At 41.5% G+C, this 17037-nt stretch overlaps 1 protein-coding gene across 1 annotated transcript in view; it reads right to left on the reverse strand.

The window, feature by feature from the left end:
- Window positions 1–17037, reverse strand: part of TMEFF2 (transmembrane protein with EGF like and two follistatin like domains 2) — a 235259-nt gene that overhangs the window by 148706 nt on the left and 69516 nt on the right. The gene's annotated exons all lie outside the window — the stretch shown is intronic.

Raw genomic sequence — 17037 nt, forward strand, 5'->3', positions numbered from 1 at the left:
CACCTCACGGGCCACCAGCGGTCCACAGACCACCAGTTGGCGACCGCGGCTCTAAAACACTAACGAAGATGAGCACAGACATTAAATCACATGATGAAGGCTAAAGTGGTTTAGATATAGTGAAAAAGTAGTCTTTGAAATGTCCAAGGTTAGGGTTATCGAGACACGAAAAAAAAAATGCTAAGCATGTGTTAAAAATAATGTTTGAGAACCATAATTATTGACATAGAAAGAAGACCACGGCAAACTATGATTAGGAAAACAAACTACAGAAAAATATATGAACCACTAGAGGCCCGAAATTCGTGCAAGGGTAGGACCTCACAGCCCTGGCTGCCTCACGGCCCCCACCCGCACCTGCCTTTGCCTGGAGCTGCCTGTATCCGCTGCCACACATCCCCGGTTCTATGGTTCTGTGGAGGCCCCCAACCGATCGCCTGCAGAGGGTGGCCCGGGCCTCCCTCTTTGGGGCGATCGTGAAGCCCCCCACCCCCATCAATCGCCCCCAGCCGGTGGCCTGGGCCTTTCTCCGTGGGGTGATCGATCACGGAGCTCCCACTCCCCAGACTGATCGCCCCACAGAGGGTGGCCTGGGTCTCCCTCTTTGGGATGATTGCAGAACCCCCCAACTGAATGCCCCGCCAGCCAGTGGCCTGGGCCTCTCTCAGTGGGGTGATCGATCATGGAGCTCCCACTCCCCCCATTGATCGCCTCACAGAGGGTGGCCTGGGTCTCCCTCTTTGGGATGATTGCGGAGCCCCCCAACTGATTGTTCTGCCAGCCAGTGGCCTGGGTCTCTCTCAGTGGGGTGATCGATCATAGAGACCCCACTCCTCCCCATTGATCGCCCCAGGGAGGGTGGCCAGGGTCTCTCTCTTCGGGGTGATTGCGGAGCCACCCATTTGATTGCCCTGCCAGCCGGTGGCCTGGTCCGCCCTCTGCAGGCGATCATGGGGCAATGGCTGGGCCCCCGACCAATGGCATTGCACCTGCCTTGGCTGATCTGGCACCAGGGGGTGTTACAGCGTTGTCATCCGGACGGTATGCGGTTGTTCAGTCGATTTGCATATTATGCTTTTGTTATTACAGATGCTCCCTTTAGGGGTGGACACTGTATCTTGGTATATCTGGGGTTTACCTTTGGTAATGCAGGTAAAAGTGGTCTTATTGGTGTGGATTTGTGTCTCATTATTTTGTAAGATAAACATATGAATTGATAATAAAATAAAACTTACTATTTGAAGAGTCACCATGTCACGTTTCTCCCTGTCCTGAAACACTAACACGACTTAGCTTGTGTAAGTGCAAATGCTGCAGTAAAACTGCTAAGACTGTTAACATTCCTATCCCAATAAAATCGCCTCAATATGGCGGAAGTGTTACACGGTCAGGACCACACGCAACAAGGGAAATTAGGAGATCATCTTGTTGTTCAGCTTCTGCTCTCTCCCTCTCAAATTCTCCATGAAAGATAGAAACCATATGACTTATTCTTTAGGAATTAAAACATAATTTCTCTTGAATAATGTCATTATGAATATCTGTTATAAACTAAGTTCACTGATATTTGATGGATTAGTACAAAAGTTAAAACAAAGCTTTCATGCTTCTGGAATTGAGGGGGGAAAAAGCAAATAGTTAGCCAGTCACCCAATATATGTGATAAATTATCTTAGCCAGCTCAGATAGGTCAACCTTGAAATTGATTTTCCTAGCAGGCGATTAACTGCTCATTTCCACCAAAGGTCACTACTAACCTAGCCAGCAAGCTCAAAATGAGTAGCTTTGGTCAGATAAAGCTTGAATACAAAACAAAAAAAGGGGCTAGATCTGAACAATTTTTTGATCATAAGAACAATTTAAATTGCATGCCATACTCAAATGGATTGTTCATATAATCTACCTCTATGAAAGACAGGACTTTATTTAAATATGAAAGTAATTTTTTTTGTAATAAAAATGAATGCTAGCATTCTCTAGACCAGCGGTTCTCAACCTGTGGGTCGCAATCCCTTTGGGGGTCGAACGACCCTTTCACAGGGGTCACCTAAGACCATCGGAAAACACATATATAATTACATATTGTTTTTGTGATTAATCACTATAATGCTTTAATTATGTTCAATTTGTAACAATGAAAATATATCCTGCATATCAGATATTTACATTACGATTCTTAACAGTAGCAAAATTGCAGTTATGAAGTAGCAACAAAAATAATTTTATGGTTGGGGGTCAGCACAACATGAGGAACTGTATTAAAGGGTTGCAGCATTAGGAAGGTTGAGAACCACTGCTCTAGACTAAAAGATTTTTCCAGAATACTGTGCTATGCCTTATAACTTCTATTTTTTAAGCATTAAACTAATACCACCCTTGAAAGGATATCAATGAGACGAACTCTTGGACATTGTAGGTGGGAATATAAACTGAGATAGCTGCTGTGACATATAGTTAGGCAATTCCATAAAAAGTTAACCTGAATTATTATATGACCTAGTGCAGTGGTTGGCAAACTGCGGCCCCTTGAGTGTGGCTCTTCCACAAAATACCACGTGCGGGCGCGCACATACAGTGCGATTGAAACTTCGTGGCCACACTCAAGGGGTCAAAGAGCTGCATGTGGCTCGCGAGCCGCAGTTTGCTGACCACTGACCTAGTGCCTCCACTCTTTGGTATATACTGGGAAGTATTGAAAGCAGGGACTCAAACAGATATGTGTACACCAATGTTCATTGCAGTATTAGTGTCAAAAGTCAAAAGGTAGAAACAATCTGAGTATCCATCAACTAATGAATGAATAAACACAATGTGGTATACTAGTATACATAGAGATGGAATATCATTCAGCTATACAAAAACAAACTTTTGATACAAGCCACAACATAATGAGCCTTTGAAAACATTATGCCATGTGCACTAAGCCAGACATGAAAAGTTCGATATTGCATGATTCCAGATATATGAAATATCTAGAATAAGCAAATTCACAGAGACAGAAAGTAGATTAGAATTTACCAATGGGAAGTTATTATTAATGAGCAGAGTTTCAGTTTAGTGTGATGAAAAAGTTTTGAAAACAGAAGTGATGATGGTTGCACACTATTGTGAATGTAATGAACACCACTGAATAGTACACTAAAAATGGTTAAAATGGGAAGTTTTATATATATACTAGAGGCCTGGTGCACGGATTCCTGCACATTGAAAGAAAATTAATTAGAAGAAATATTTTAGAGGCCGGGGAGGGACCACAGGAGATTGGGCGGCCGGGAGGGACCATGGGAGGGCTTCAGGGTGTATCCAGCCCATCTTGCCCAGTCCCCATCCTGATCGCTGGACCCCCAGCAGCATGCTGACCTACCGGTCGGAGCGTCTGCCCTCTGGTGGTCAGTGTGCGTCATAGTGACTGGTCGAATGGTCAGATACTTAGCATATTAGGCTTTTATATATATAGATGTAATACATCAATGAGTTATGTGTAATAAATAATTAGTATGGGTCTATGTATTATCTTCTTATTTATGGATCCTAGATTGTGCTTTTAAAAAATCAATAGAGCTGTATTAGTTCATTTATATTCAATCTACAACCAGCTAAATGGTGCAAATCCTTTTCTGCTATATTGGCACATTGCTGGTTGCCACTTGTTATCAATTTCCTATTCCCTCTAGATATTTTTTTTCTTTAGTACATTGAGCCTCATGGCATTTATTTCTAACCACTTCTACATGACATGGGCATGTTAAATTGCTAGCTAACAATAAATGGTTGAGCTTTTAAGATGGCTCTGTACTTAATGAACACTTTCTTAATAATATTACTTCTACCATTGATGATGAAGAAGGGAAGAAGCTGACAGCTTCAAGAAAGACTTTGAATGACAGGTACATACTACCTGATGCTGGACTGCATATGGTGGGTAGGTCTGAGGGAGGGGCAAACACCATAATGACTTCTAGGTTTCTGGCTTGCAGAACTGAACTGAAATAGAAAACTCTGAAAAACCAGATTGTGATGTGTGCAATAAGTGTGTATGCTGCTATATGGGAGGATGAGTGCCGGGAGCCGGTCCATCCTTGCTGTTTCAAGGGACCTGGCATATATGGCATACGGTTCTTAATATGTTTGCTCACCTTCTTGGCACTATGTGTTTTAATCAAGGTCACCTCTCCGAGAAAGGTTGTTTCCCCAGGTAGGGATTTTCCCCTGAAGTTAGGGAGGGGATAAAATCCCTCAACTAAGTGCCAGGCGGGTAATTAATCACTTTAACTACGAACAATCATGCTTAAGCTACATAATCTTTACTCCCTGGAATGGAGATAAGAAACGCCCTAACCTTTGGAATAGAGATTGATAGGATTGAATCAACTGGTATAAATACAGATGCAACAAGACAGCAAGAGACAGAATTCAGAAGACAGAACCTACAGGGAACCAGGAGATGGAGGAGCTTAACTGGAGAGAACATGGCAATAGATCCTGGACTGAACCTGACTATAGAACATGGCAAGAGAACCTGACTAGAACCTGGTGACTGAACCTGGCTGGAGATCTGAAGCAGAACCTCTCTGGAGATCGAGACCAGAACTTGGCTGGAGATCCTGGCTAGGCTGCTGATCAATGAACGCTGTCTCCGTGTCATTCCTTCTTCGCCGAATCCGTCCACACCTTTGGGGACCCCTGGACCCGCTGGGGTTGGACCCCGGCAGATGAGTAATTTGATTTGGGGCATATCAAGTTCTAGGTACTTTTAAAGCACTTCTGTGTTGTATCTAATGGTCATGTTGTGTAAGCAGTTACATTTCCAAGTTTGAACCTCAGAGAATTCTGTACTAGAGACATAAATTAAGAAGCCATTAGGATATAAGTCATGATAAACTCATAGGTAGGGGTGATATGACTTATGGGGGAATTTTAGAACAAGAAACAGAGATGAAAAGAAAGCAGAAAGAGAAGAAAGAGAATCCGTGACTGCCCATTGAGAATGCTAATACTTAATGCCTAAATGAGAAAGATGAATTAGCAAAAGAGACAAAGAAGTTGCTATCAGAGCCATAAAAAGAAATTAGGCCAGGCAAGTCATGGATACTGAAGAAATAGAGGGTTTTCAAAAACTAAGGGATCAATGAAGCCATCTCCTTCTAAGCAGTCAAATTGAGGAATAAAAAATGTCCATTGGGTTCCATGACCCAGAAATCAATAGTAACCCTATAGAGAGCTGTTTATGTGGCAAGATGGGGTAGGCAACTAAACTGAAGTGGGTTGAGTGAATAGAAAGGGAAGTAGAAGAATTAGAGAACACAGACTATTCTAAACGGGGGGGAAAGAAGTTAGTATATAAATGTGGAGGGAGATTTTAGCTGGTATCCTTCATTTTTAGAATAAAAATCCAACTGTACTTTTATTCTTTTCTGTCTAAAAATCCCTTGCTTACCTCTCCCCACCTTTTCCAGGATAAATGCATTTATTATAGTATTTACTATATGCTAAGTTGTTATAGAATTTTAAGATTTGTTGCAATTCTTGGATATCCTTTTTTAAAAACTAATTTCTCATTCGTGCTATCACTTCTAACATAGCTGAATCGGGTTTTTTAAAGATGCTGTCTGTAATTCTGCATGTATGTAGCTTTTTGGGATAATAACTGAAAATATATATTCCATGTGTTTTTAACGTGCTTTTCATTAATGCTGAAGGTTGTGTAAAAGCACCAAATGAATATTCCTTTTTTTTTTTTTTAACCCTCACTGAGGACATGCTTAGAGAGAGAAACAACGATGTGAGAGAGAGACATAGATCAGTTGCCTTCCTTACATGCTCCGACCAGGGATCAAACCCGAAACCCAGGTATGTGCCCTGATTGGGAATTAAACCATTAACCTTTCCGTGAATGGGACAACACTCAACCTACTGAGCCACTCTACCCAGGCAATATTACCAGTTATTACAGGCATTTGTTCCTTTCAAAATGTTTAGGCTTATGCACTATTGAAAAAAATATAGACATTATATCAAATGTTAGAAAGGTTATTTCAGTTTTATTTTTCTTATTTCTATGAGTGGTTACTATAAATAAAAAGATTAGTAATTGGACACGTTGAATAGACAAAAAAATCCTCACCATGATATTTTTCAGGTAAATTACAATGTTCTATGGAAAGATGAAACTTTTTAATACATTTTTTAATGTCTTGGTCATCATATTGTTAAAATGAAATCAAAGAACTAATTTACATGAATTAACACTAATCTTATAATTATAAAAATAAATGGATGCACAGACTATTGAACATATTTTTGTCTTTAGTATTCATTAAGACATTTCTTTTCTCATCATAAAAATGATATTTAAGCATTTAATGGTATTTAATTACATTAAGTCCAAACTGCTTAGGTTATTTTGAATACATGTGATGGTAAATATAATTAGCATTGAAAATAAATATATTTTTCAATAAATTATAAACATAAAATGAACACAAAACAAGCTCTAAAACAGTGATTTTAATAGGAGCAATTGCTCAAGTGTAGTTGACAATAGTAGCTAACAGTTGCTTAGCACTTAGTATTCACCTTCATCTTATTGTTCTACAACCTGCTAATGAGGTAAGCAGAATTATTGCCTCCAACACGCTGACAGCAATTGGAGACTGGAGAAGGGCACAGCACTGACTAACAGGCAAGCGGGGATTTGAACTTCGATCTGTCCAACCAACTTCAAAGCTTGGCTCTTAATCTCTGTACTTAAATAACATCCACAACCCAAAGTGGAATGGGGCTTCTACTTGGAATTACTCTTCTCCCCAAGGACAATACTGAATCAAGCCTGAAAAGTGTGTGTGTGAGTGTGTGTGTGTGTGTGTGTGTGTGTGTGTGTGTGTGTTGGTGCTTAACCAATTCTGAGTTTGGGTTATTCGTCATTAAAAAACAAAAACTCCAAAACAAATATCAAACAACTCAATGTGGAGAGCATGAATAGAGTCCTAATTCAGAAGTTATATTGCTCTGTGAAAATAAACTCATGTAATGTTACCTATTTATACAGAAGGTAGTTTTACTTCATCAGTATCATATTTAAAACTGAATCCTAACACATAATTGGAGTGAATAAAATAAAAAGTAAAAATATAATGATACACATGAGCTTAATTTAAAATATACGTTAAACAAAGTACTAAATCACAGGACTTTCCTGATAACATTCATGCTATTCAGTCAGGAAAATTAATGAATCAATCAATTGAATATATGGACAGTTCAGTTACTACATTTCACTAACAGAATGTTAAATGTTGATATTAGTCAGTGGATACAACCATAAAGGAAGTAATTCTGCAGCTTTTGTTGTTGGTGTTAACTATCTGCACAGACTGACAAAACAGCAACGTGACTTCATTCAAAGCGTGACTAATTGTATCCAAGAAGCTATTCCCTGGGAGCTGGTCTGCATCTGTGAGATGGATCTTTTAGAAATCTTTTCATATGAATTAAGGTTGTTGCCAGTCCCATGATGTAAGAAATAAAGGAATCGATTTTCACTTGATGAAGTTTCTTAAAAATGTAAATCTCAGAGTAGTACGTTATTTATGATTGCTGATAAAAATTTATATACCTTTTAAGCAAGTGATCAAATGTAAAATGTCTATGCCTCATAGTCATTCAGAACAATGATATATTATTTCTACAGTTATTGTTATTAAAAGAACATTTTTTACCTTCATCATTATCTAACAGCACCCTTTTAATAAATGCTACCTCATATATTTCTAATAGATTTTTGAGGCTAAACAAAAAGTCATTCCTTTTCTTAGTTCTGATATCTTTTCATTTTTAAAGCCACCTATTTTTTTAAAAAAACAAATTAGACTTTCAAATGTGATTACCATTAGATGGGGGCTATCAGATAATGGCTGTAATCTGAGGTGGTAAAGTATTATTTCTTTTGAAAATCTTATAAAAGTGCAACACTCTCAAAATTATGAAAAGCTACATTTTAATGTGATTTTCATAAACTATGTTAGAATTTATTTCTGAGACCTATAGTCAGTTCAATGGTAAGTAGACAAAATTATTTAATAACAAATTGGCATATATTCATATACACTAGTCATAAGAAAATTTAAAATACTAGTAACAGGTTAACAACTAAACAGAAGTGAAGATTCTTTAAATGAAGGGCTATGGCAATTTATTTAAAGAAAGCCAGGGATACAAACAGAATATCCAAAAAGAATAAACAGTAACTTAAAAAGTATTTCAGTATATGGAAGTTTCTTGATTCCTACTGACAAAATATTGACTTGGAATAAAACTCATCTACTTGAGAACAGTTTGTTACTCTTTTATGATTTACACCTTAAAAATTAGGATCAGCCGGAACCGGTTTGGCTCAGTGGATAGAGCGTCGGCCTGCGGACTGAAGGGTCCCAGGTTCGATTCTGGTCAAGGGCATGTACCAGGGTTGCGGGCACATCCCCAGTAGGAGATGTGCAGGAGGCAGCTGATCGATGTTTCTCTCTCATTGATGTTTCTAACTCTCTACCTCTCTCCCTTCCTCTCTGTAAAAAATCAATAAAATATATTTTAAAAAAAGAATTAGGATCATTTTTAGTCTCAACTTTGTCAACTCAAGGATGTTCTCATCAAAATGGAAGGTGGTGCAGCCAGAATTTCAGAGTAGAGATCATTTTGTAACCTATGTGTGTGCCCACAGGTGCTAGAGTGACCGCCAGCCTTTGACCAAGTTCTCTGATGACTGTGTTCCTAGCAGGCAACCTCTTCGCAGCGATAACTACGGAAGGACCTACTCCTCCACCATAACAGCTCTCAGAGAAGCCACGTTTCCACCCAGAAAACCCTTTGCCTTGAACAGATATATGCAAGTCAGAGAGGAACATACACCTTTCCTCCCGCCAACTCTGAAGAGCCCTCCCCCCTGTGCTCAGCAAGGCCTCCACCAGGGAGAGGCGGGGGGGGGTGGGGGGGGGCGGACCCTGCTGTGTAAGCCCCACTTGCTCCAGGAACTGGGACTCACTCCGCACACCTGATGGGGAGGCTGCTGCAGCTTTTAAAACCTCAGAACAATTTACTGCTTTTTCTTAACAAGAAGATGAATCCCTCGAAGAGCAGGTTTCTTTATTCAGTAGGTTTAAAATGTTTACAAAGTAGTTGGAATTGTTCAGATATCCTTTATGTTTATTTCCTTTTTTTTTTTTGCTTCCCATACAGTTTTCATAACCCTTTATCCTGAAGATAATTCTCAGAAAATAATGCAAATACATCTTTAAAAACACACACATTTTTATTTTATATACTTTGCAAAGGTTCTTTAGGAAATAGGTAAACATACCGTGACAACATAACTCCTCAATTGGTGACAATGTCTACACGTTATGCCCAGATTTATTAAATGTGGAGGTCAGCAAACTTTGCCTGTGAGGTGCCAGACTACATATCTTAAGATCACAAGAGGCAAAATCAAAGACAATCTGTAGGGGGATGGGAGCATGAGTTTGTGTATGGGGGGGAGGTTGGGGGTTAATGGGGGGGATGAGGACACATTTGTAATACCTTAACTAATAAAAAAATAATAAAAAAAACACAAAGACAATCTGTAGGTACTTCTATGACAAGACAGAACCTACATTCCTACAATGTTTTGCTGGATGAGATTAAAAATACAATAAAAACTGGGTAGAGTTTTGTGTAACACAGATCAATGAGTGAAAAATGTAATTCTTGTTTGCAGGGGGGTAGCGTTTGCTTAATGGAGTCCCAAACTTAATGTTTTCTATCATCAAAACGCATTGCACATGTTTTACTGCAATATGATTTCATATAGTACTTTATTTAACATGTCTTTTTCCCATGGTAGGTAGTGCCAAACACTGATATATGCATGAGTGCATGCTTTTAATTGAGCATATTTATCGCTTAAAAAGAATTTATAGTATTCTACTAGATCATTTTGATATTTGCCTTTTAGCTGGTCTTTAAGTTGTAGATTAATGACTTGCCATTGAAGGTGCCATTGAAGCTCCTCAGCTGCATGTTAATGCATTTGAAATATGCAAATTCCCTGTGCACTTGCACGCAGGCCTGACGAGTGCTGTGGGTCTGTGGTTTGTGTTCAGAAAATACGGCGCCTGCAGATCTGTGCGGGAAAGCCGACCTCACTCCCACGCTGACTTCGAGAGTCTAAAGCAGCTTGACCGTAAATGTGTGATTCAAGCAACAACAGTTGTTCTTGAAATTACAGTCCTGTAAGTTTCGCTTATAGACTCTGTTTGCCGTATGGTTTTCAGCTGAATTTATTAAGAAATAGTATCAGCTAATTTCTAAAGCCAACGTGGCTTAAATCAAGTGGCTGAGGGTCCCACCAGGCCCTGGTGGTGCAGGCTTTGGATCCCTGTCCTAAGGGATCCCAAAGGCAATTGTTTCCATTGTCCCACAGCAACACTTACTGTTTTTTTATTTGCCTTGAATAGGATGCAGAGAACTCTTACAGTGTCCATTCACTCATGGCTGCCTTGAACAACCATTCTTCAAGGCCCTACCTGCTATCTGGATTCTACTGGGTATCAGGGAACTAAAAACACAGTCTAGTGAAGGAAAGAGACATGTCAACAGGTAATTCCAACTTAAGTACTAAAAGTACACATATAAATGTCCCAGAGGAACAAAGATGATAAATACAGCTAATTGTGATTAATTATCAGGTACCATAATTTGAAAGGAAACACCAGATGTGAAAATATTCGGCCTTGATCATAAAGCACCAGCAGTGGTTTCTTAGCTAGAGAATTCAGGAAAGAAAATTTTGGACACAGAGACCACTTTATATATAGACTAGAGGCCCGGTGCATGAATTCGTGCATCAGTGGGGTCCCTCAGCCTGGCCTGCGGGAGTGGGCCAAAACTGGCTCTCTGACATTCCCAGAGGGGTCCCGGATTGCGAGAGGGCACAGGCCAGGCCGAGGGACCCCACCAGTGCATGATCAGAGCAGGGGAGGGATGCGGGAGGTTGGCCAGCCCAGGATGGACCCCGGGAGGGCTCCAGAGCATGTCTGGCCCACCTCACTCAGTCCCGATCAGCCAGACCACAGAAACAAGCTAACCTATTGGTTGGAACGTCTGCCCCCTGGTGGTCAATGTATGTCATAGTGACTGGTCAACCGGTCAACTGTCTGCCTCCTTGGTCAGTGCATGTCATAGCGAGCAGTTGAGCAGCCTTAGCATATCATTAGCATATTACACTTTGATTGGTTGAACGGATGACCAGACAACCGGACACAGCATATTAGGCTTTTCTTATATAGGATCATTCTGTGTCCAGAGAAATGAGAGCCAGTGAAAGCAATGTTGGAAGAAAGGAGGGGAAGAAGGTGGCAGAAGGAGGTGGCTGGACAGGCCTAACAGGGCCAGACCGAGGTGGCCTTGGGACCAGGGCTCCACAAGTTTTAATGCGCAAATCACCTGGACAGTCTGTTGGACAAAATGCAACTTCCTTCCCATTCAGCTGGAGGGGCCCCCATCCGGCATCTCTAACAAGCTCCCAGGGGGTGGGAATGCTACTGGCTGGAGGACCTCCTTTGAAGAGCAAGACTCTAAGGATTTTAGCTCTCTTCCCTCTCCTGGTAGTGAATTCAATGTTATTGACATGTTAAGCAGAGAAGTGACACATCAAATTGTGGAACATCAAAGGTAAAGCCGTAGCTGCAGGGAGGGTGGACTCTATGTAAGCAAGAGCAAGGAGAGGGAAGCGCTGCTGAGTGGAGCCTGTTCAGAAAAGAAACGCTACAGTAAGCTGACATAAGCTTACCACAGCCTACAGTAAGCAGCGATCTGATGCTAACATGGTAAAAAACAGGCAACAGGTGACTATGCAAATTATGCGGAAAGGCTGGATAGGGAGAGTGAAGTAGCAATAGCTCTGTTCCCTAAAAAATATGCAAGAGGCAGCCATAATAAAACCTGGCCCTGCTCCATGCACACCCCTGCACTCTACAGCGAAAAAGCAAAGATAGAATTTGCTTTCCTTAGTGCTAAAAAAATTCCTTCGTAACAGGACTCATTCCAACAGGAAATATACAAGAGCAATATTGTGGTGTATAATAGCTAACCTCCACTCTGCTGAAACTGATGTCAGAGGAATTTAGCGGCTGCCAATGTAGGAGCTTTATTTGAAGGCTCCAGAAATAAAGTCAGATGGTAAGTTATGTGGGTTTTCCTAAGAGGGACAGGCATTTCTCCTTCTGGAGTGGTTTAGGCCTGCCAAAGACTGGGTCATTTTTATGATCCTTTTAATACAGTTTATGGTACTGCAATGTATGGCTTCTGCAGTGGTCGACAGGCAATGAAATCAAGTGTATTTATGAAATTAATGGCATGCATCTGCTTGGTCCAAAGACTTTAAATTATTAAAGTAGAACAATGAGATCAGGGGATTACCTATATGGAATGGATAGGCATATAAACACTACATAGATATAAAAATATCCTTTGTTTTATATGCCTTTTAAAGAATGCTATCAGGCCCGGCTGGTGTGGCTCAGTGGTTGAGCGTCAACCTATGAACCAGGAAGTCACAGTTGATTCTCAGTCAGGGCACATGCCTGGGTTGCGGGCTTGACCCCCCGAGTAGGGGGCGTGCAGGAAGCAGCCAATCAATGATTCTCTCTCATCATTGATTTATCTCTCCCTCTCCCTTCCTCTCAGAAATATATAAAAATATATTTTAAATAAATAAATAAAAGAATGCTATCAGGGAGCAATAGATAGATAGAACTTTATGATTGCCTTATTCCATGTGATTTAATCCTTTATAAATACAGAAAAAGACAGCAGAATGGCCAAAAATGTAAAGTGAGGGCATAAGAATCGGACTGGAATGGAGAGATGAAATTAGGAATTTCCATTATTTCAAGATGGATGTGGAATAACAAGGCACACGGACTGGGCTCTGGGCTTTACTGCAGCCATGTAACAGACAGATCTATTCATGTACTATTCCATGTGGATGGTGAAACAATTTCTCCTTTACATCAAATGAGAGAAAAGTCAGTAAGCCACCACAGAGTTGCACGGGAAGCTCTACGAAGGGAAACATTACGTTCCAGCCTTTGACGAGTTTCTGTGGGCGGCTCCTGATGTGCCTGGCTGCGGTGTGGTAGTCCCTCTGCAGGCGCGTCTTTAGTGTTCACTGCGGCAATAACTGTGACATCTGCCAGCATCTGTATTTCCCATTTAGTCATCTCGTGCTGAGCTTCTGGTATGATGTGCTAATTTGATTCCCTCTTACTTGTTTTGATAAACATACAGCTTTTCCTAGAGTCAAAAACTGAGGTAATTTCTCCAGGTTTAAGAAAACAACATTGAAGTTGAGTGAGTCATGGGATGTCAGCAACTCTCTGAAGTTTGGAAGCATGACTCGCAACGTGTGCACAGCCCTGGTTCCCCTAGTGCAGTGGTCGGCAAACTGCGGCTCGGCAAACCGCGGCTCGCGAGCCACATGCGGCTCTTTGGCCCCTTGAGTGTGGCTCTTCCACAAAATACCGACTTCTGCGCATGGGCCACGAAGTTTCAATCGCACTGTACGTGCGCACCCGCACGTAGTATTTTGTGGAAGAGCCACACTAAACGGGCCAAAGAGCCGCATGAGGCTCGCGAGCCGCGGTTTGCCAACCACGGTCCTAGTGGAGTCTGTAGCGACAGGCAGAGCTTGTATAATGAACCCACGTGATCAGCATTAGGGGGACAACTGAGAGATGTATTGTACCTGCTATGAGAAAATAAGAGTTTGAAATTGACCTTGCTACCTTGGCACTGATTTTCTACTCCACCACGACAAGGGAATCCTTAATGCAAGGTTTAGACGTCTATATCCACTGCTATTCTCCACTAAAACTTACTCTCTTAGAATCAATATTCCTGTTTATAAACTAGTTCTCTGAATTATTACAAAACAAGATGATGTTTAGAACAAGCTAATGGTCAAAAGCATGTTCATCGATTTTCCTACTTGGAAAAAAAATGTGTGCAAATAGCTGCCTTTTGTTCAAGATCGAGTTGGTTTATTTGTCGACTGATTTAATTTGGGCTCTGAAGGCTGAGGAGAAATAAGAAAACGTTTGCATGTTCAAGTCATTCCTCTGTGGTGACATTCTGTTCTTCCATTCCATCACCTCCATGAGTTTGCCAACTGGCGCTGACAGGCGTGTGAAACGACTGCAGATCGTGACTTCAGTGGGCGCTGCCTGCCAAGAGCGGATCAGCGGCTCCGCGAAGTGCAGCGTCCACTCTCTCCTCCCAAAGCTCTCCAAGCCCACCGGCTGCTGGGGGATACATCGCCCCTGGCAGCACCTGAGTGTAATCACCTGACCTCCAGCATGTTAAGAGCTACATGCATGAATGCAATCATCCTGAAAATGAACGCCTACTCTGCAGATTGGAGGGGGTGCGGGGTGCAGGACCACAGGGAAAAGCGCTCACACTCTTTTCCTTTTTGGCTTCATCTGCACTGATTCATCCATCTCTTTCTCAGCTCCCCCGGCTCAGCGGTTCTAACTGCATCACGTTGCCTTAACCTGAGAATGAAGTCAAGCTTTTCCCTATCGAACACCTTCTAATGGGGCTCTGGGGGTCACCTGATCGAGGGCTGGCTGAAGTGATGAATGCCGCCTCCTCTCTTCCGTGGATCGAGAGGCCCTGCACCTTCCTGGGTCAAATGAAGACCCTTGAGAATAATTTCTGGATCCCCGACAGAGTCGTGAAGCTGTCAGGATCTTCTGGATGGATATGATCAGTGAGTATTGCAAATTTATTCAGCCAACCTCAGAGAAGCAGGCTGAACACTTATACAAATTTTCAGATGACAGAAAACACAAATAAGCCGTAGAAGATGGGTTTCTTGGCTGACACTTGGCAAATGGAATTTAAACATGTAGGGATAGAAGAATCATTCATATTGATCATAAAACTAAGAAGAAACACAGATATATTCTTCCAGCCTTTCAAACTCTGTCACAAGTCCTGGGTGCCTCCTTATTTCTCATTATCCAGTAAGCACATTGCCCAACAGGCACATTCCTTTGGAAGACTAGATTAGTCAATCTAAATCTGTTTTGCCTCTTGCAAATAGCGCTGTTTTTACTTCTTACTTGCATATCAAGAATTAACTCTTTCTTACTATCTCCTAATGCCTCGTATCCTCTGAAAGTTGCTACCACCAAATTCTCTTAAAAGAGACATTAATTAACTGGGAAGACACACTATGAAAGAGCCATAGCCATTCATCGTCCCCAACAAAATCACCCGTATGACACTGGATAGCACAAACTATTTTCCCTAAGTTTTCTCATTTGGAAGGATAAACATTTGGAAACCAGTGTGCATCAAAGGTTTAAAAAATGGACCTCCTTGTTTTCAGTCTAACTGAATATTATTTTAAACTACAGATCAACCAAAGAACTTGTATGCATACATGCATAACTCATGGGCACAGATAATAGAGTTGTGGAGGCCTGGGTCGGGGTGGGCTAGAAGGGGTCAATGGGAGAAAAAAGGGACATACTAGTATGTAATACTTTCAGCTATAAAGATTTAAAAATAATAAATCAATCAATAAATAAATTAGAAGTCATGTCTTAAAACATATGTAGAAGAGAGGAGATATACAAATAGGTAAAATAGATAAAATTCTCAAACTAATATATAAGAAAAATCCTGAGTTAAAAATATATTCACTATAGTGCTGATAAAAAGCATACCTCATAATTTTTAAAACAAATACTACAGAAATATGAAGGTTCGTGTATTATAATCTACTTTATATTGTACCAAGTTTCTATTAGACATCTTTTTAAAGGATTAATTTTTAAAGTCACCAAGAATACCCTTAACTTCAAAGTATGCTAACAATTTCATTTAAGGTCAGAGAAAAGTAAAATATTTTAGAGAAAGTAAGTTTAATACAATCTTGTTTAAGAAATACCAGCACACGCCAAGACCGGTTTGGCTCAGTGGATAGAGCGTCGGCCTGCGGACTGAAAGGTCCCAGGTTCGATTCTGGTCAAGGGCATGTACCTTGGTTGCAGGCACATCCCCAGTGGGAGGTGTGCAGAAGGCAGCTGGTCGATGTTTCTCTCTCATCGATGTTTCTGACTCTCTATCTCTCTCCCTTCCTCTCTGTAAAAAATCAATAAAAATATATTTTTTAAAAAAAGAAATACCAGCACATGGACATATCTACTAAAATTCAGATGTAAATGGAAAAATTCAGTCGATTATTCATGTTTAAAAAAGAAGTAATACTTTCGTTTTTCCACCAAACAACAAAGGTGAGGGATTTGTAAACATTTCCTGAAATATTTTTTTACCTTCATTCCTTACATCTACTTGAATATTACTTTACGCATAAAGCGAGTCCTTAATATGCTGTGCTAATTAATGAGGTGACGGGGAAAAGCAGAACCGGAATAACTCACGAACGCTTTTCCGGGGAAATGTTCCCAAGTGCGAATGCATCTGCCCCGTCCCTATGGCAGGTGGGGCAGCAGAGGAAAGCCTACACATGACTCAGGGGTCTCCCCTCCATCCAACGACGCGCAGGAAGACACTGTCTGGTATCGTTCAGAAAAAGGTGCGGCATGCGGATGAGAGCAATAGGAGGAGGAGGAGACCGCAGGCCCCCACGGAAGCCCTGGGCGGACTCCCAGGGGCCCTGGCTGTGCTGCCCGGCTGGTTACACGTGAGACAGAGGAGAAGACACGCTTGCAAGCAGCATGGAGAGAAAAGACCTAGCACTCCCTACACCATTTGGTGTTGGACACTCAGGGCCTTGCTGCCTTCTCCTCACAGTCGTGGGAGGGAAACTGAGGCTCAGAGACGCTGGGTAACTTCTCCGGAGTGAAACCCTGCGGGGTCCCAGCCCTGGTCTCTTTCTCCACGTGAGCTCCCGCCGACCACAAGGGCACCCTGGCTCTGGCTGCTTTCAGAGAAGCCCCCCACCCTCCAGGGCAGCGCAGGCATTCGTTT

The sequence above is a fragment of the Myotis daubentonii genome, chromosome 7, assembly GCF_963259705.1.
Source record: "Myotis daubentonii chromosome 7, mMyoDau2.1, whole genome shotgun sequence".
NCBI lineage: Eukaryota > Metazoa > Chordata > Mammalia > Chiroptera > Vespertilionidae > Myotis > Myotis daubentonii.